Raw genomic sequence first — 13,947 nt, 5'->3', positions numbered from 1 at the left:
GGGACTGTGAAAGCTAGTGAGACTTCAATTATGACATGAATATTTCAGAGAGCCAAATCTGGACAGCTCTGAACACGGAGCCTCCGGTCTGGGTGTCCCACCTAAACATCCTTGGTGGGAGCACTTGCCAACCAACTCTGCTCTCGACCATTCATCCTCCAGCCAGTGCTGCAGGCGCGAGTGGAGGGCCAGAGAGAAGAGTGTGACCCACCCGGCCCCCCAGGAGCACGAGACCTAACTCAGGATTTGAAGAAAATGGCACGTGTTTTCAAAGAGCAGGAATGAGGTACTCCCGCAGCACGTCCGGCCACCCTGACGGCGCACCTAGAGTCACGGTGATGCCTGTCTTCCTGACCTGCATCTCCCGGCTCAGGCACTGGCTTCAAGACTTTGCCCAAGAGACGTCCTTGGGGTCCATCTCAACAGGACTGGAGCTATTATTCCATTTCCAGATTCCTCAAGCAGACAGAACATGGTTTTCTGTTGTTACTAATACTATTATTTTCTCTGTGCATTTCTTTTCCATCAAAAAAAAAAATTAGTTTTAAAAGGTTATTGAAGCAGACATACAGCTTTCAGTGGTTCTTCAAATGTGGTCCCTGAACCAGCCATACCAACATCACCTGGGGCCTTATCAGAAATGCAAATTCCCAGGCTCCACTCAGACCGACCAACCTGAATCTCCTGAGCTGGGGGGCCCAGCCTCTGTGTTTTAATAACAAGCTGGGACCACTGCTTCACAAGAACCTGAAGCTGATTTACATGGACAAGTCTATAGTTTTTAAGAAGCTCACAAGGAAAGTTCCCAGTTTGACATCAAAATGGAGTTAAAAGACCAGCACATGCTGTATTTCAGGGATTCAACTACCGTCACCTCACAAGAACCCATTTTTCAGGCCACTGGTTAATCATCAACCTTGTGAGTTAGATACCGCTATGCACATTTTTAGCTTCCCTGGTGGCTCAGATGATAAAGCATCTGCCTGCAATGCAGAGACCCAGATTCAATCCCTGGGTTGGGAAGATCCTCGGGAGAAGGGAATGGCAACCCACTCCAGTATTCTTGCCTGGAAAATTCCATGAACAGAGGAGCCTGGCAGGCTACAGTCCATGGGGTCACAAGAGTTGGATACAACTGAGCAACTAACATTTCATTTCATTTTTCATCCACATGTTTAGAGGCAGAGAAATGAAACACTAGCAGGAAAAGCCAGATTTACTCATGAGGCCAAGACCCAGAGGCACCGAGCTTTTTGCCCAACTGTACCAGGGGTGTGCACTGGCCCAGGTGCCTGCGCGTGGTCTGTGGGCAAGCTCACACAAACACGGAGATAAGAACCATGAAGTCTGTACATATTAATAGAGCGATGAGAAAACCTATCAATTATCAAGAAAGGATACCTTGCATTTGCAAAACAGTCTAACAATTCTGCAACCTACTCAAAAAAACATGTAGAAAATGAAGTGAGTCGTCTACATAATGGAGACGGCAATGGCAGCCCACTCCTGTATTCTCGCCTGGAAAATCCCACGGACAGAGGAGCCTGGTGGGCTATGGTCCATGGGATCGCAAAAGAATCAGACACAACTTGGCGAATAAACATCTACATGAACAACTAGTCAAATATGAGGATTCCTGGGTTCGTGGCACTAATGTGTGAAGCCCAGTCTGCCTCCCTCATCTGGGTCCCGTACTCCCTTAAGATCTTAGAATTGGCTGGCAACCCCTCACTGCTCTAAACATAGGAATTATAAGAATGCAAGTTGATTTACAAATATATTTCAAATGATAGGGTATCGTAAAAAACAATTTAGCCAGTCATCTGAATTCAATTTAGTGGAAAATTCCGTTTATAAACTGACCTCCTTCCCAGCCAGCACCCAGACAGTCTGAGCCTCTCAGCCTTCCTCCATCCAGGGTCCCCACCCTCCGCTACACCAAGGTCTCCTCAGACCCCAACATGGGCTTTCACCTTCCTCCCAAACCTCATTTTCACAAATACGTTCTCTGGCAGCGTAAATTTCACGTCTACCCATATATGCCACGAGACCCACCCACCAGCTCAGAAGTTAACTCAAAATAAAACACAAGGGACTCTCCTGGTGGTCCAGCGGTTGAGAATCCGCCTTGCAATGTAGGGGACGTGGGTTCCATCCCTGGTCGGGGAACTAAGATCCCACAATGCCTCGGGGCAACTAAGCCTCAGCCGCCACGGAAGACGCCCCTCCCCACCTCGTGACATGACGGTTCCGTGGGCCACGACTGAGACCCAACACAGCCAAATAAATCACAAATAAACATTTCAAAAATATATATAACACAAGGCTCGCCAAGTCTGAGCAGGTGATTATTTACCACTATTATAAATAATATAGAACACGTGGAAATGGAAAAACATGTTTAGGACAAGGTTAAGAGGAAAAGGTATACTATATACACACGGTATAAAAATGTTATTTCCAAGGGTGGACAGGGTCTATTTTCTAGACAAAATAGCTATGTTGGGATGGTGCTAACATCAGTCTTTAAACGTTGTCTAATAAACATGCATCGAATTAACAGACATGAGTTTGAGCAAATTCCAGGAGACAGTGAAGGACAGGGAAGCCACAGACAAGCGTGCCTCAGTCCATGGGGTCTCGGGGAGCCGGACACGGCGTAGTGAACTGAACGACAATAAACATACATTAGCTACACGACACAGCGTGCCTGCCAGGGCCTACCCGGCAGCACAGGACCCAGCTCCTGCCTTTGTCACCCTCCCCGCCTGCTTCGCTCGGCCCCACGGGGCTCTCTGCCCAGATCCCCCGTCCTACTCCTCACCCAGCTAACTCCTCTCTCCTCCAGATCCCAGCGTGCCCACCCCCTCCTTGGAGACGTCCCCCGGCTCGCCTCGTCCACATCCTCCTGGTAGAGTCTCTCATCACAGCCTGTCCTTCCCCTGAGCTGCACGCATCTCAGTAGGTGATTATGCTTTCATTTGGGAAATTATACACTTCATTATAGACTGCACGAAATAAAACAGTGGCTCGGTGCTACGGTACCCCCTGCCCCAGTGCACCCAGCACACCTCTGCAGCTCCAAAAGTGTTTGTCAAATTAACGAAGGGAGGATTTTCACAGCCCAGTCATCCAAACAGCATTCTCCTCCCAAAATGCACACATGCACACTAACACACACACTCTCTCTCTCTCTCTCTCTCTCTCCTCACACCCCGCCACTCCTGGATTTTGTTCCATATCCTCACTCTTTCCCGTCAGCCAAGGTACAAGTCCTGGCATCATCTGTGATTTCTCACTCTCATCCCCTGTACTGAGAACCAGTGACCTGAGTGAAAGGTTTTCTTAATTCACATCCATGACCCTTAGGATTGTTTGATGTCTATGTTCCCTGTTAAGAACCATCAATGCCACGAGAGCAGGAACCACATCTGATGACAGCGGTCCAAAAATAATGTTTCCTGAGTTTAACTGAATTGAGTGTTGTGGGTTCGGGATCATTTATATCAGCATGAATGCCTTGCTGGCCCAGAACACAGAGCCTTAAAGAAAAAGAAAAAGCTTACTGCAATTTTGTTTGTAATATGCCTTCTCTACCATGGACACAAACACCTAATCTCAGAAAGTGCCTCAGAAACTCACTCTTACCTAACGAACATTTCCAGACTCACCACCACACCTAATGTGCTGACAGATATGGCAACAGACGACAGAAAAACAAGTTGCGTCGGAGGAACTGACCGCACGTCGGCTGTCAAACGGTTGTTCCCAGCTCAAACGCGGTCTCCCTGGCAGGCTTTTAAGATGTAATTGCTGGAAACCACTGGGCCCTCCCCGCTCCTGTGAGCCGACCGGGAGTGTTGAACGCGTCCTGTTTTTATCGCAGCCGGCCCAGCAAGTCCTCGGATGCTGGCAAAGGGGGCATGCGATGGATTCCCAGCTTGAGCTTGGCACCGGGAAGTCGGGCAGCTGCTGCCACCTGCAGTAGGACACGGGGACCTGCGCCGTCCAGAGGGCTCTGCCAGCCTGCGGGGAGGCATTTGCCGAGTTCACCGTAGCTGTCTAACAGCTGGGGTCACGTGGAGCACCCAACAAAGGACCCCGACTTTAAAATGTATGGGCTGATGCTTGCTGATAAGATATGTAAGTTTCCTAGACAATTCTGGCCCAAGAAGCAGCATTTGGCACGCGCCTGCTGGGTGAACAATGGAAACAAAGCAGATGGAAGTGGTCCCGGTTATCACCACCAACTTTCTGAGCCTGGCACCGTCCAGGAACCCACAGCGCTCCTCCGAGCCGTCAGCTGACACAGACCTTCAGGAAAGAGCGGCGGCTCGCTGGCCTTGGGACTGCTCCGTACGGTACTGGGGACGGTGAAGGTGTTTGTTTGGGTGCTATTTTGTTTCATTTCCTTCAAGAAAAACTATTTCTGAATTGGTGAATTCTGGAAATTAAGAAAGCGGCGGGGTTAGGCGGATTTTTTTGTTTAGCTCACCAAACCACGGGAACAGAGACTTTGGGTCTGCAGAGCAACCCAGCGGTTTTGCAGGTTACTGGAGAACTGTGCCCACCGCCACGGGCAGGTCCTGTACATGAATTTCACGCTAAATTCTGGGTTTGTCACATAGAGATATTTTGTGCCAGCACCATGAGCACCACTTCTCTTCCCATAACTCGAACTCACACACACTATACATACACACACCACACACACAAGCACACATACACCAAAACCATATACACACATCACATACACAAATCACACACACACACACACACACACAGACTACCGCCACATTTTAAAATGCTGATCTCCTTTTGTTACTTCCTTGCTTTAAGAACTCCAATTGCTTCCTACTGCCCTTAGAAAACTGACCATGGTCCATAATGACAGCTGAGGTTTGCTTCTTTCTCCACGACTGGGATCTGGCCCTTTCTAAGTGGCAGCATGGAGAAGGCGATGGCACCCCACTCCGGTATTCTTGCCTGGAAAATCCCATGGATGGAGGAGCCTGGTGGGCTGCAGTCTATGGGGTCTCGAAGAGTCGGACACAACTGAGCGACTTCACTTTCACTTTTCACTTTCCTGCATTGGAGAAGGCAATGGCAACCCACTCCAATGTTCTTGCCTGGAGAATCCCTGGGACGGGGGAGCCTGGTGGGCTGCCGTCTATGGGGTCGCACAGAGTCAGACACGACTGAAGCAACTTAGCAGCAGTAGCAGCAGCGGCAAGTGGCAGCAGGGACTGTCTTCGGTACCTGGAGGACACCTGTGACGTTGGTCCCCCCGCCCTCTCCACCCCTCCCTTCACTACCCGAGTTCATCCTCATTCATGTAGATTCCAGAAACAGCCCCTTAGATCACATCCAGGTCTCCAGCTCCCTTCTAATCCATCCTCCTCTGTGGCCAGGATCTCTCTTGCTAAAGCACACACTCACTTACGTTACTCCCTGGCTTAAAAAACGTGCAAGGCAAAATCACCCATGTGCTAAAATTTCACATAACTATGCACCAAGAGAAAAGAGACTGAGTCCTGTCAAGACGGGTGAAATCTGAATAAAGTCTCTATTTGTTACTAGGACTGCAGCAGGGACAGCACCCTGGTTTTGCTAAGTGGATTGTGGTTATTCTGTAAGATGGTACCATGCGGGAAGCTGGGGGCACATGGGAACTCTCTGTACTAATTCTGCAACTTTTCTGTGAATCTACATTTTTTAAATTCAAAAAAAAAAACCCACAACATGCATTTGTATGACTACTCCAGGTATACAAACTGATGTCAGACTCCTAATTGTGGTTTGTATAAGGCCATTCACATCGTTAATAACCTGGCCACAAGAAACTTCCAGACACCACAGCTTCATGCCTGCCGGATTTCACACAAAATCCAAATGAATATACCATGCAGGTCCTCACCTCTGTGTACTGGGTCATGCTCCTGCTCGAATTTTTTACTCCTGCTAGAATCTCCTTTTTCACCACACTTCATCTTTCAAGACTGAGGGTGGAGTCCCTCCTTTCATGAGGCCTTCCTATCCTCCTTAAAACTAATCATGCCTTATATAATCCAGAAGAGAAGAAAACCCTAATTCAAAAAGACACATGTCTTAGCAGCACAACCTAAGTGTCCATTCACAGGTGAATGGCTAAAGAAGCTGTGAGACGTATATAAATACATAATACCCCATTTCACTCAGCCTTAAAAAGGATGAAATGATGCCATCTGCAGCAACACGGATGGGCGTAAAGACTGGCATACCAAGCGAAGAGCGTCAGAAAAATCAGTACCGCGTGATGCCTTTTATACACGTAACCCTTAAAAAGTATAGAAATGAACTTATTTACAAAACAGAAATAGAGCTCACAGACACAGAAAATAAACGTATGGTTACCAGATGGGAAAGGGGGAGGGATGAATTAGGATTTCGGGGTTAACAGATACACTCTGCTACATAAAAAACAGGTCAACAACAAGGACCAGGGGGGACGGACTATACTCACCGCCCTGTGTGGCCGGTACCTGAGGGACTTCCCTGGTGGTCTAGTGTGTGAGGCTCCGTGCTCCCAGTGCAAGGCAGGGCAACCAGATCCCACACGTGACAGCTAAGTTCATATGCCACAACTAAAGATCCCACATGCCGCAACTAAGACTCGGTACAGCCAAATAAAATTTAAAAAAAAACAAAAACCTATAATGAAAAAGGATCTGAAGAAAGATGGTAGGTGTATAATCGGATCACTTTGCTGTACACCTGAAACTAACACAACATTGGTTTTTGTCTGTTTTTAATTTTATTTTTGGCCACAATGAATGGCATGCAGGATCTTAGTTCCCCAACCAGGGATCAAACCCATGCCTCCTGTGGTGGAAGCACAGAGTCTTAACCACTCAGCTACCAGGGAAGTCCCAATTCAAATGGTTAACCAGCTATGTGTGTGTGTGGGCCCAGTCGCTCAGTTGTGTCTGACTCTGTGCAACCCCATGGACTGCAGCCTGCCAGGCTCCTCTGTCCATGAGATTTTCCAGGCAAGAGTACTGGAGTGGGGTGCCATTTCCTCTAGCCCCACATCTACCTTCACTTTGATTCTCTGCTTCCAGGCTTTTCTCTTGGCTGTTTATCTGTGGCCCCTCCTCGCCAGGGAGCCCCTCCCATGGAGGCAGTCGAGTGCACTCACCATCTTTACGCAGCACCTACCACCGTGCCTAGCACACAGGGGGCACTCTGTTCATCTTTGTTCTGGATGGACCACGGCTATTAACAGCTAACACTGCCAGGGTAAGGAGCTTGGACTCATTTCACCCTCGACCTTGAAAGCTAAACAGTGTTCTTAGCGTGAGTAAGGCCCTGTGATGAGTTCTTTAGGTCACCCCCGGCCTGACGTCAACCTCAGTTTAGGTTTTCTAAATAAAGAGAATTCTGAGCCGTTCATGAGTACGAGTCTATCAAAATGTACAATAAGGTTGAAATTAGCAAGGAAAATAAAACCACTGCTCCCCAAACAAGCACCAAGTCACAGACCATCAGATACACTTATCAACCACCGGCAAAAACACGGTTAGAAGGCTATCCTACTGATGTATTTGTTTATTTGTCAGATAAGCACGGGTGTCCAGTTTTTAACAGATGCTATTTATATCAGAATCATAACAAAAGTGCCATCCATCTGCCTTGGCATCCAGAGAAGACATAATTCAACACGAGAGTAAGAAATGTGCACAGCCCAACAGAAATGGCATCGAAGCAAAAACTGTTGGAACTGGAATCACAGGGGGGAAATTAACACTTGACAAAACTGGGGAAAAGTTGCAAGCAGCACAAAAGATCTTGGCAGCTAAATCCAAACACTTGAGAAAAATCTTCTCCCCGTCTATTCTGATATCAAATGATGTTCTGCCGTAGTAGGGGCATATTCACTTTAAAGCTCCCTTTTGGACCTTCCACACACTCACTCCTGCATTTACTGAGCATCAGGGTTTAGAGTCAAGAAGACGTGGAGTCAACGTCGGCTCCATTACCGACCATGCAAACTTGAGAGGTAATTAACCTTCTCGTCACCCAGTTTTCTCACTTGCAAAACGGAGATAATCTCTCTCTTTAAAGCAAGTGTTCTTACCAGGTGGCTCAGGGGTAAAGAATCCACCTGCTAATCAAGACACAGGTTCGATCCCTGGGTTGGGAAGATCCCCTGGAGAAGGAAATGGCAACCTACTCGTGTTCTTGCCTGGAGATTCCCCATGGACAGAGGAGCCTGGCAGGCTGCAGCCCATGGGGCCGAAAAGAGTCGGACATGACTGAGCGACAGCATGCACACACACTCTTAATCTGGGATCTAGGGACAAGGTTCATGTGTGTGCACTTTCCGGACCTTCAAACTCTCTGAGATTAAATTCCAAAGGGTGCGAGAGATGATTTTTCCAGAGGGAGGACACAAGGCTTCCACCTGGCCCCCAAGGGGCAAGTGACCCACGGGGGTTCAGTGCAACCCTCTACAGGCTGACGCTAGCACTCCCTGGTGGTCCAGTGGTTAAGACCTTGCCTTCCAATGCTGGGGTGTGGGTTCGATCCCTGGTTGGAGAACTAAGATCCCACATGCCACGGGGCATGGCCCAAAACAACCAAACAAACAAAAAAGGCTGCCGCAGGACCCAGACAATGTATCTAAAGAGACTGACGCGCAGTGGGCTGTGCTCACTCCTTGATGGCTGTCACAGACTCTAGGTCTTGGGAAGGCAGAGAAAGAAAAATCAGAGCCCAGGTGGAAGGCAGGGAGACCGTTATGGTGCAAGGTGCTGAGTATGGTCTTGGCTTTTACAGGAAGGGCAAAAAAGGATGGCAAACCAAAGTCAGTCCAGAAACGGTCAAGCAGGAGAAAATGACAGGGTGGAGACCCCAGGCAAAGGAGGGTGGCTGGCCATCTCTGCAGTGTCCTCACTGCCTAGACCAGGGCCTGGCGCGTGGCAGGTGTTCAATAGGTAACTGCTAAGCAAACAAATGGCTGGAACCAACCCCAGGGACCGGATAACATCATTCACCGAAAAACAAAATTCAGAAGGTGTTCCTGAAAATTTCTATGCTGCTGGCTATTGTTTAATCTTATTTTGTTATGTATTTTGTAAATTTTGACTCTGATTTGTGCCTTGTACTACTCAAAAATTCTATACAAATGCAACAGTCTACATTTCTTTCCCTTAATAGCTAAGACACTGAGCCTACACCCTGGGCACTCTGTGTTAAACAGATCATCTGGGACTTGCTGATGAACCCCAGGAGAAATGTCCTTTCGATGGAGGCATTAGAAACACTTTCTTTTTTCCAGAGGAATTAAAATGCCTTATTTGCCTGGACAAAATGAATTCAACTTCTTTCTTTTTTTGGTTGTTTTGTTTTTAATTTTCTTTTTCCTGAGTTTAAGAAGTTCATAGCTAATAAAACGAAAGAGAGGCAGACTCACAAATATAGAGAACAAACCAGTGGTTACCAGTGGGGAGAGGGAAGCGGGGGTGGGCAAGATGAGAGGTGAGGAGGAAAATGGGGTTGTTATGGGATTACGTGAAATCATGTATGTGAAATTTTAAAAGATTATAAACCACTATAAAAAATGTAAAGAATCTTTTATTTGATTAAAAACAAACAAAAAAAGAAGCTCACAGCCAAATTTGCAGCCCAACTATATTAATCATTACGAATTATCTGACTATTCTCTTCTTGAAGTTACTTTCCTATTTACCATATTGTATGTATTGTTACAAGTCCCCTCAAAGCCCAGTGGGACGTGCAGGGCACACACATCTCTGAGAGTGTGAGAGGACTGGCTGAGAAAGCAGGCTCTGTCACCAGGCAGTCCTGGAGCAGAGGTCACACGCCACAACCTATCTGTTTTGCAGCCCCTTAGCTTCTCTACATCCTTGCTACCTCATCTGTAAAATGGGAATACTAAGTGTACTGTTTCATAGGCAAGAAGCACTCAATTTAAAAAAGGTAGTAAGAGGTTCCAAACTGTGCCTGGAACACAGCGAGTGCTCAGTATTAGCCAGGAGGAGCAACGGTAATAGAAATAGTCAGACTGCAGAAAAACAGGTGAAAAGATAACAGTGGAGCCTGAAACAAATTAAACAAAAGAGCAGTAAAAGGTTGAAACCAAGAGAAAAAAGTAGAAAAGGAAGCTCTTTCATACTGGAAGTGTATCATGTTCATATGCTATCTCCATTCACAGAGTTTCCCCAAACACTCCTTCCCTTTACATCTCCTCTTCTGAATGGCATCGATGTCCTAGACAGCACTGTGTGGAAAGTGAATCAATATTTAACGAGTACAAGGATCCAATCTGTATAACTACACAAACCTAGATCTGGAGTGAAAGTTGCTCAGTCACGTCCAGCTCTTTGCAACCCCAAAGACTATATAGTCTATGGAATTTTCAAGGCCAGAATACTGGAGTGGGGAGCCTTTCCCTTCTCCAGGAGACCTTCCCAACCCAGGGATCAAACCCAGGCCTCCTGCATTACAGGCGGATTCTTTACCAGCTGAGCTACAGGGGAAGCCAGATCTGGGGGTAATTTTAGATAAATACATTTTACAAAAAGATCAGCTCTCTTGTGATATTTAAAGGAAAAAAGTGACTTTAGCTTCTTGCCTCATCACACTTTCTCATCTATATTAAACAGCTTATTTTTCAACCCTGGCAGGGGAAGGAGTCGCCCAAGAAAAACTTCAGTGACTCTCCTCATCTACTAACCTTAAACATTCACTTGATCCCAGTCAAGAGGCTTTACGAAAGCAACTGCCTTGTTAACAGCCAGTGGGCTCCCAGTGGATTCCTGCTCCAGGCGGGCCCCAGACTCCTGAGCATTCTGCTAGAGCTGGTTCTGTCTCCATGTGCCAGTCAGCTGGAGGGGTCACAGCAAGGGCGATGCAGAGATCTCTGCACGGGAGAGGTGGACAGCTGCAAAAGGGTACGGACACAGAAGACAAAATGGACAGCAGATTTAACGTCTCAGGTAAGCAATTCTTGACAAACATCTACAAGCACAAGCACCCGCCATGAGCCAGGCCCTAAACTCCAGGTGTCGTTCCCATGAGCACAGCTAACTGAAATAAATCCTTGCCCTCTTAAACCTTGCAGTAAGGCTGAGGAAGAGACAAACATATTCACAGATAATCAAAGGGCCCTTGCCTGATTCACTTTCAGTTCCCCAGATTTAGCCAAGTAAATACATCTGTTGAAGACAATGGATAAAACAGAAGGAACAGCAGCATGTGAAAGTCGAAAAAAAATTTTTTTTACAGCATTTCTGTAGGCCCACTCATTTAGCGGCACACACAATTTAAGAAACATTATTAAATTATTCCTCTTGAAAACGAAATAAGAGTCTTCTTAACAGGGGCAAGACATCTTGAAAGGCAAAGATTTTCAGGACAGAAGGAAAAGGAAGTATGGGGTAATTCAGCCAATGGTCTTAAATAACCGCTGAACATTTCAGAGTGCTTCCAAACAGAGTTCTGAGGGAGGCAGGGATCACTCCTGCGGTTTGAGGAAGAGGAATGTTCCAGAAAGCCTGAAGATTCTGATATGAGACAGAAGTGCTCAGTTTGAATTCTGGCTCTGCAACGTCTAGTGGTGTGATTCTCAGGGACAGCCCCCTTCACCCTGCGGGGTTCAAGTCCTCATTCTCAAGGCGGAACTTAAAATATTCGAAAGGCTGCTGTGGGGACAAATGGAAGAAGAAAACATGAGATATTCTGTAAGTCGGAGTGATGTGACCCTCAGAGAGACTGGGAGGCAGATTCACCACCTTCTACGTTGTTTATAGTCGGTCTTTATAGAAATAGAAAAAGGATGGGGCTATTCACTGCAGGAGAATATTCACTCTGGGAGATAGTGAAGGACAGGGAAGACTGGCGAGCCGCAGTCCATGGGGTCGCAGAGTCAGATGTGACTGAGCGACTGAAAAACAACAACGAATTCACTTCAGGAGCTCCCAGACCCGACAACGGCTCCTGGCACAGGCAGGTGCGCCACATACACACGTGCGTGAAACGAGTAAACGGGTCACTACCGCCCCTTGGCCACAGACAAGGCGGGGATGCGACGTGTCCCGGGGCTGTGGCACCCCAGAGCTGTCCTCCCGGGCCCTCCTCAGCGCCCCCCACACTCCCCGCTCCGGGCTCGTGCGCTCTTGCCGAGGCCGCCCCGCCTTACCCCCGGCCCCTTTCTCAATCCTCCGACTCATGGGAGCCAGCTCGGCGCGCGGACTCCAGGGCCCCCTGGCCACAGAGGCCCAGCCCACGCGGTGTCGCTAGGACGCTGTTGCCCGAGCGACGACGGCGCTCGCTGACTGGAAAACACGTTTCCCCACCCGGCAAGAAACGGAGCTCCAATTGGCCAAGTCGGCTAGGAAGTTGTCGCCGAAGGGCGTGGCCAGGCCTGCCCGGTGGCTCCACCCCCCGCCCCGGGAGAGGAGCTTCCGCCGGAGGTCAGGTCCTCCGCGGGGCTGGTACCCCGGCGAGAGTCAGGGTGGCGGGCATCGTGGGAGCGCTTTTCTGTTAACCTGGCCGTCGCGCGAGCTGTCGGACGGGTCGCAGAGTACCGCTTCGAGCCGCGTGGCCGAAGGAGGTTAGTCTCATCCTGCGAAGCAGACTCCTCACCTGTTAAAAAACCAAGCGTACCCACCCAGAGCCTGGGCTCAGGATGAACAAAGTCCAAGTGAAAGTCGCTCAGTCGTGTCCGACTTTTTGCAACCCCATGGACTATGCAGTCCTCTTCCCAACCCAGGGACTGAACGCAGATCTACCAGCATTGTAGGCGGATTCTTTACCAGCTGAGCCACAAGGGACAGCCTCAGGTGAAGGCAGGTGTCTAAGCCCCGAGCACGTCTGTGCCCTTCCTACGTGTCAGCACTTAGCGATTCCGGTTGTTGCCTCCTGCATCTAGTTGTGTACGGCTGGCCTCCTCCCGGTGATCTGGGGAAAAGGCAGGACAAGGTTGCTGTCCCCAGCCTGGTATCCTCAGCACTCACATCCCGGTCTTCCTCCAACCCCAGTAGATAGTAAATAAATAGTTATCCGATGAGCCAGTTTTTTACCATGCTCACAGGCTGAGTAGAAACTCAGGAAGTCATGTGGATAATAATGTGGTGTGGTTTAGTCGCTCCTGTCCGACTCTGAGGACCCCATGGACTGTAGCCAACCAGCCCCTCTGTCCATGGGATTTCCCATTGGAAATACTGGAGTGGGTTGCCATTCCCTCCTCCAGGGGATCTTCCTGGACCCAGAGATCAAACCTAGGTCTTCTGCATTGCAGGCAGATTCTTGACTGCCTGAGCCACCAGGAAAGCCTAGTAATAGTAGCAATAACGTGGCTGACTCTTCGGAGCACTGCCCTTACCAGGCACTCATCTAAATACTTTACGTGCACTTAGTCGTCATTTATCTTCATAACAGCCCTAGGACGTAGGTTCTAGGAGTAATTATTCCCATTTTACAGATAGGACACTGAGGCACAGAGAGGCACAGTGCGTCAGTGGCAAAAGCAGGATTAGAACCCAGGCAGGCTAAGTCCCAGGCTTCCCTGGTGGCTCTGTGGTAAAGAGTCTGCCTGCAATGCAAGAGACCCAGGTTTGAAGTCGGGAAGTTCCCCTGGAAGAGGGCATGGCAAACCACTCTAGTATTCTTGCCTGGAGAAATCCCATGGACGGAGGAGCCCGGCAGTCCATAGGGCTGCACAGTCCATAGGGTTGCACAGAGTCGGGCACAATTGAAGCAACTAAGCAGCAGCAGGCTGAGTCTCAGGTCCTGCTATGCGTCACCCTGTTCGTCATTGTGTTAACTCACAGGTGAGAGAGAAGCAATGTCCCCAGAGGCACAGCCTTACTGAGGAATCCCAGCCGCGTGGTTCTGTCAGTTGATTAGTTACAGGGTGACCTGCCAAGAGCCCCAGAGAAGGAT

At 48.6% G+C, this 13,947-nt stretch overlaps 1 protein-coding gene across 1 annotated transcript in view; it reads right to left on the bottom strand.

The window, feature by feature from the left end:
- EFCAB6 (EF-hand calcium binding domain 6) overlaps nt 1-12,318 on the bottom strand; it is a 255,659-nt gene extending 243,341 nt beyond the window's left edge. The window contains exons 1-2 of the mRNA XM_010843633.1: nt 12,203-12,318; nt 10,739-10,945 (exon numbers count right to left, since the gene is read on the bottom strand). The gene's annotated coding sequence lies outside the window, so the exon portion shown is untranslated. The remainder of the gene's footprint in view (nt 1-10,738; nt 10,946-12,202) is intronic.
- Between the last annotated feature and the right edge of the window lie 1,629 nt (nt 12,319-13,947).

The sequence above is a fragment of the Bison bison genome, unplaced genomic scaffold, assembly GCF_000754665.1.
Source record: "Bison bison bison isolate TAMUID 2011002044 unplaced genomic scaffold, Bison_UMD1.0 scf7180017864184, whole genome shotgun sequence".
In the NCBI taxonomy this organism is placed as follows: Eukaryota; Metazoa; Chordata; class Mammalia; order Artiodactyla; family Bovidae; genus Bison; species Bison bison.
Note: the sequence above shows the minus strand (reverse complement) of the source record. Positions and strands in the feature narration are given on the sequence as shown.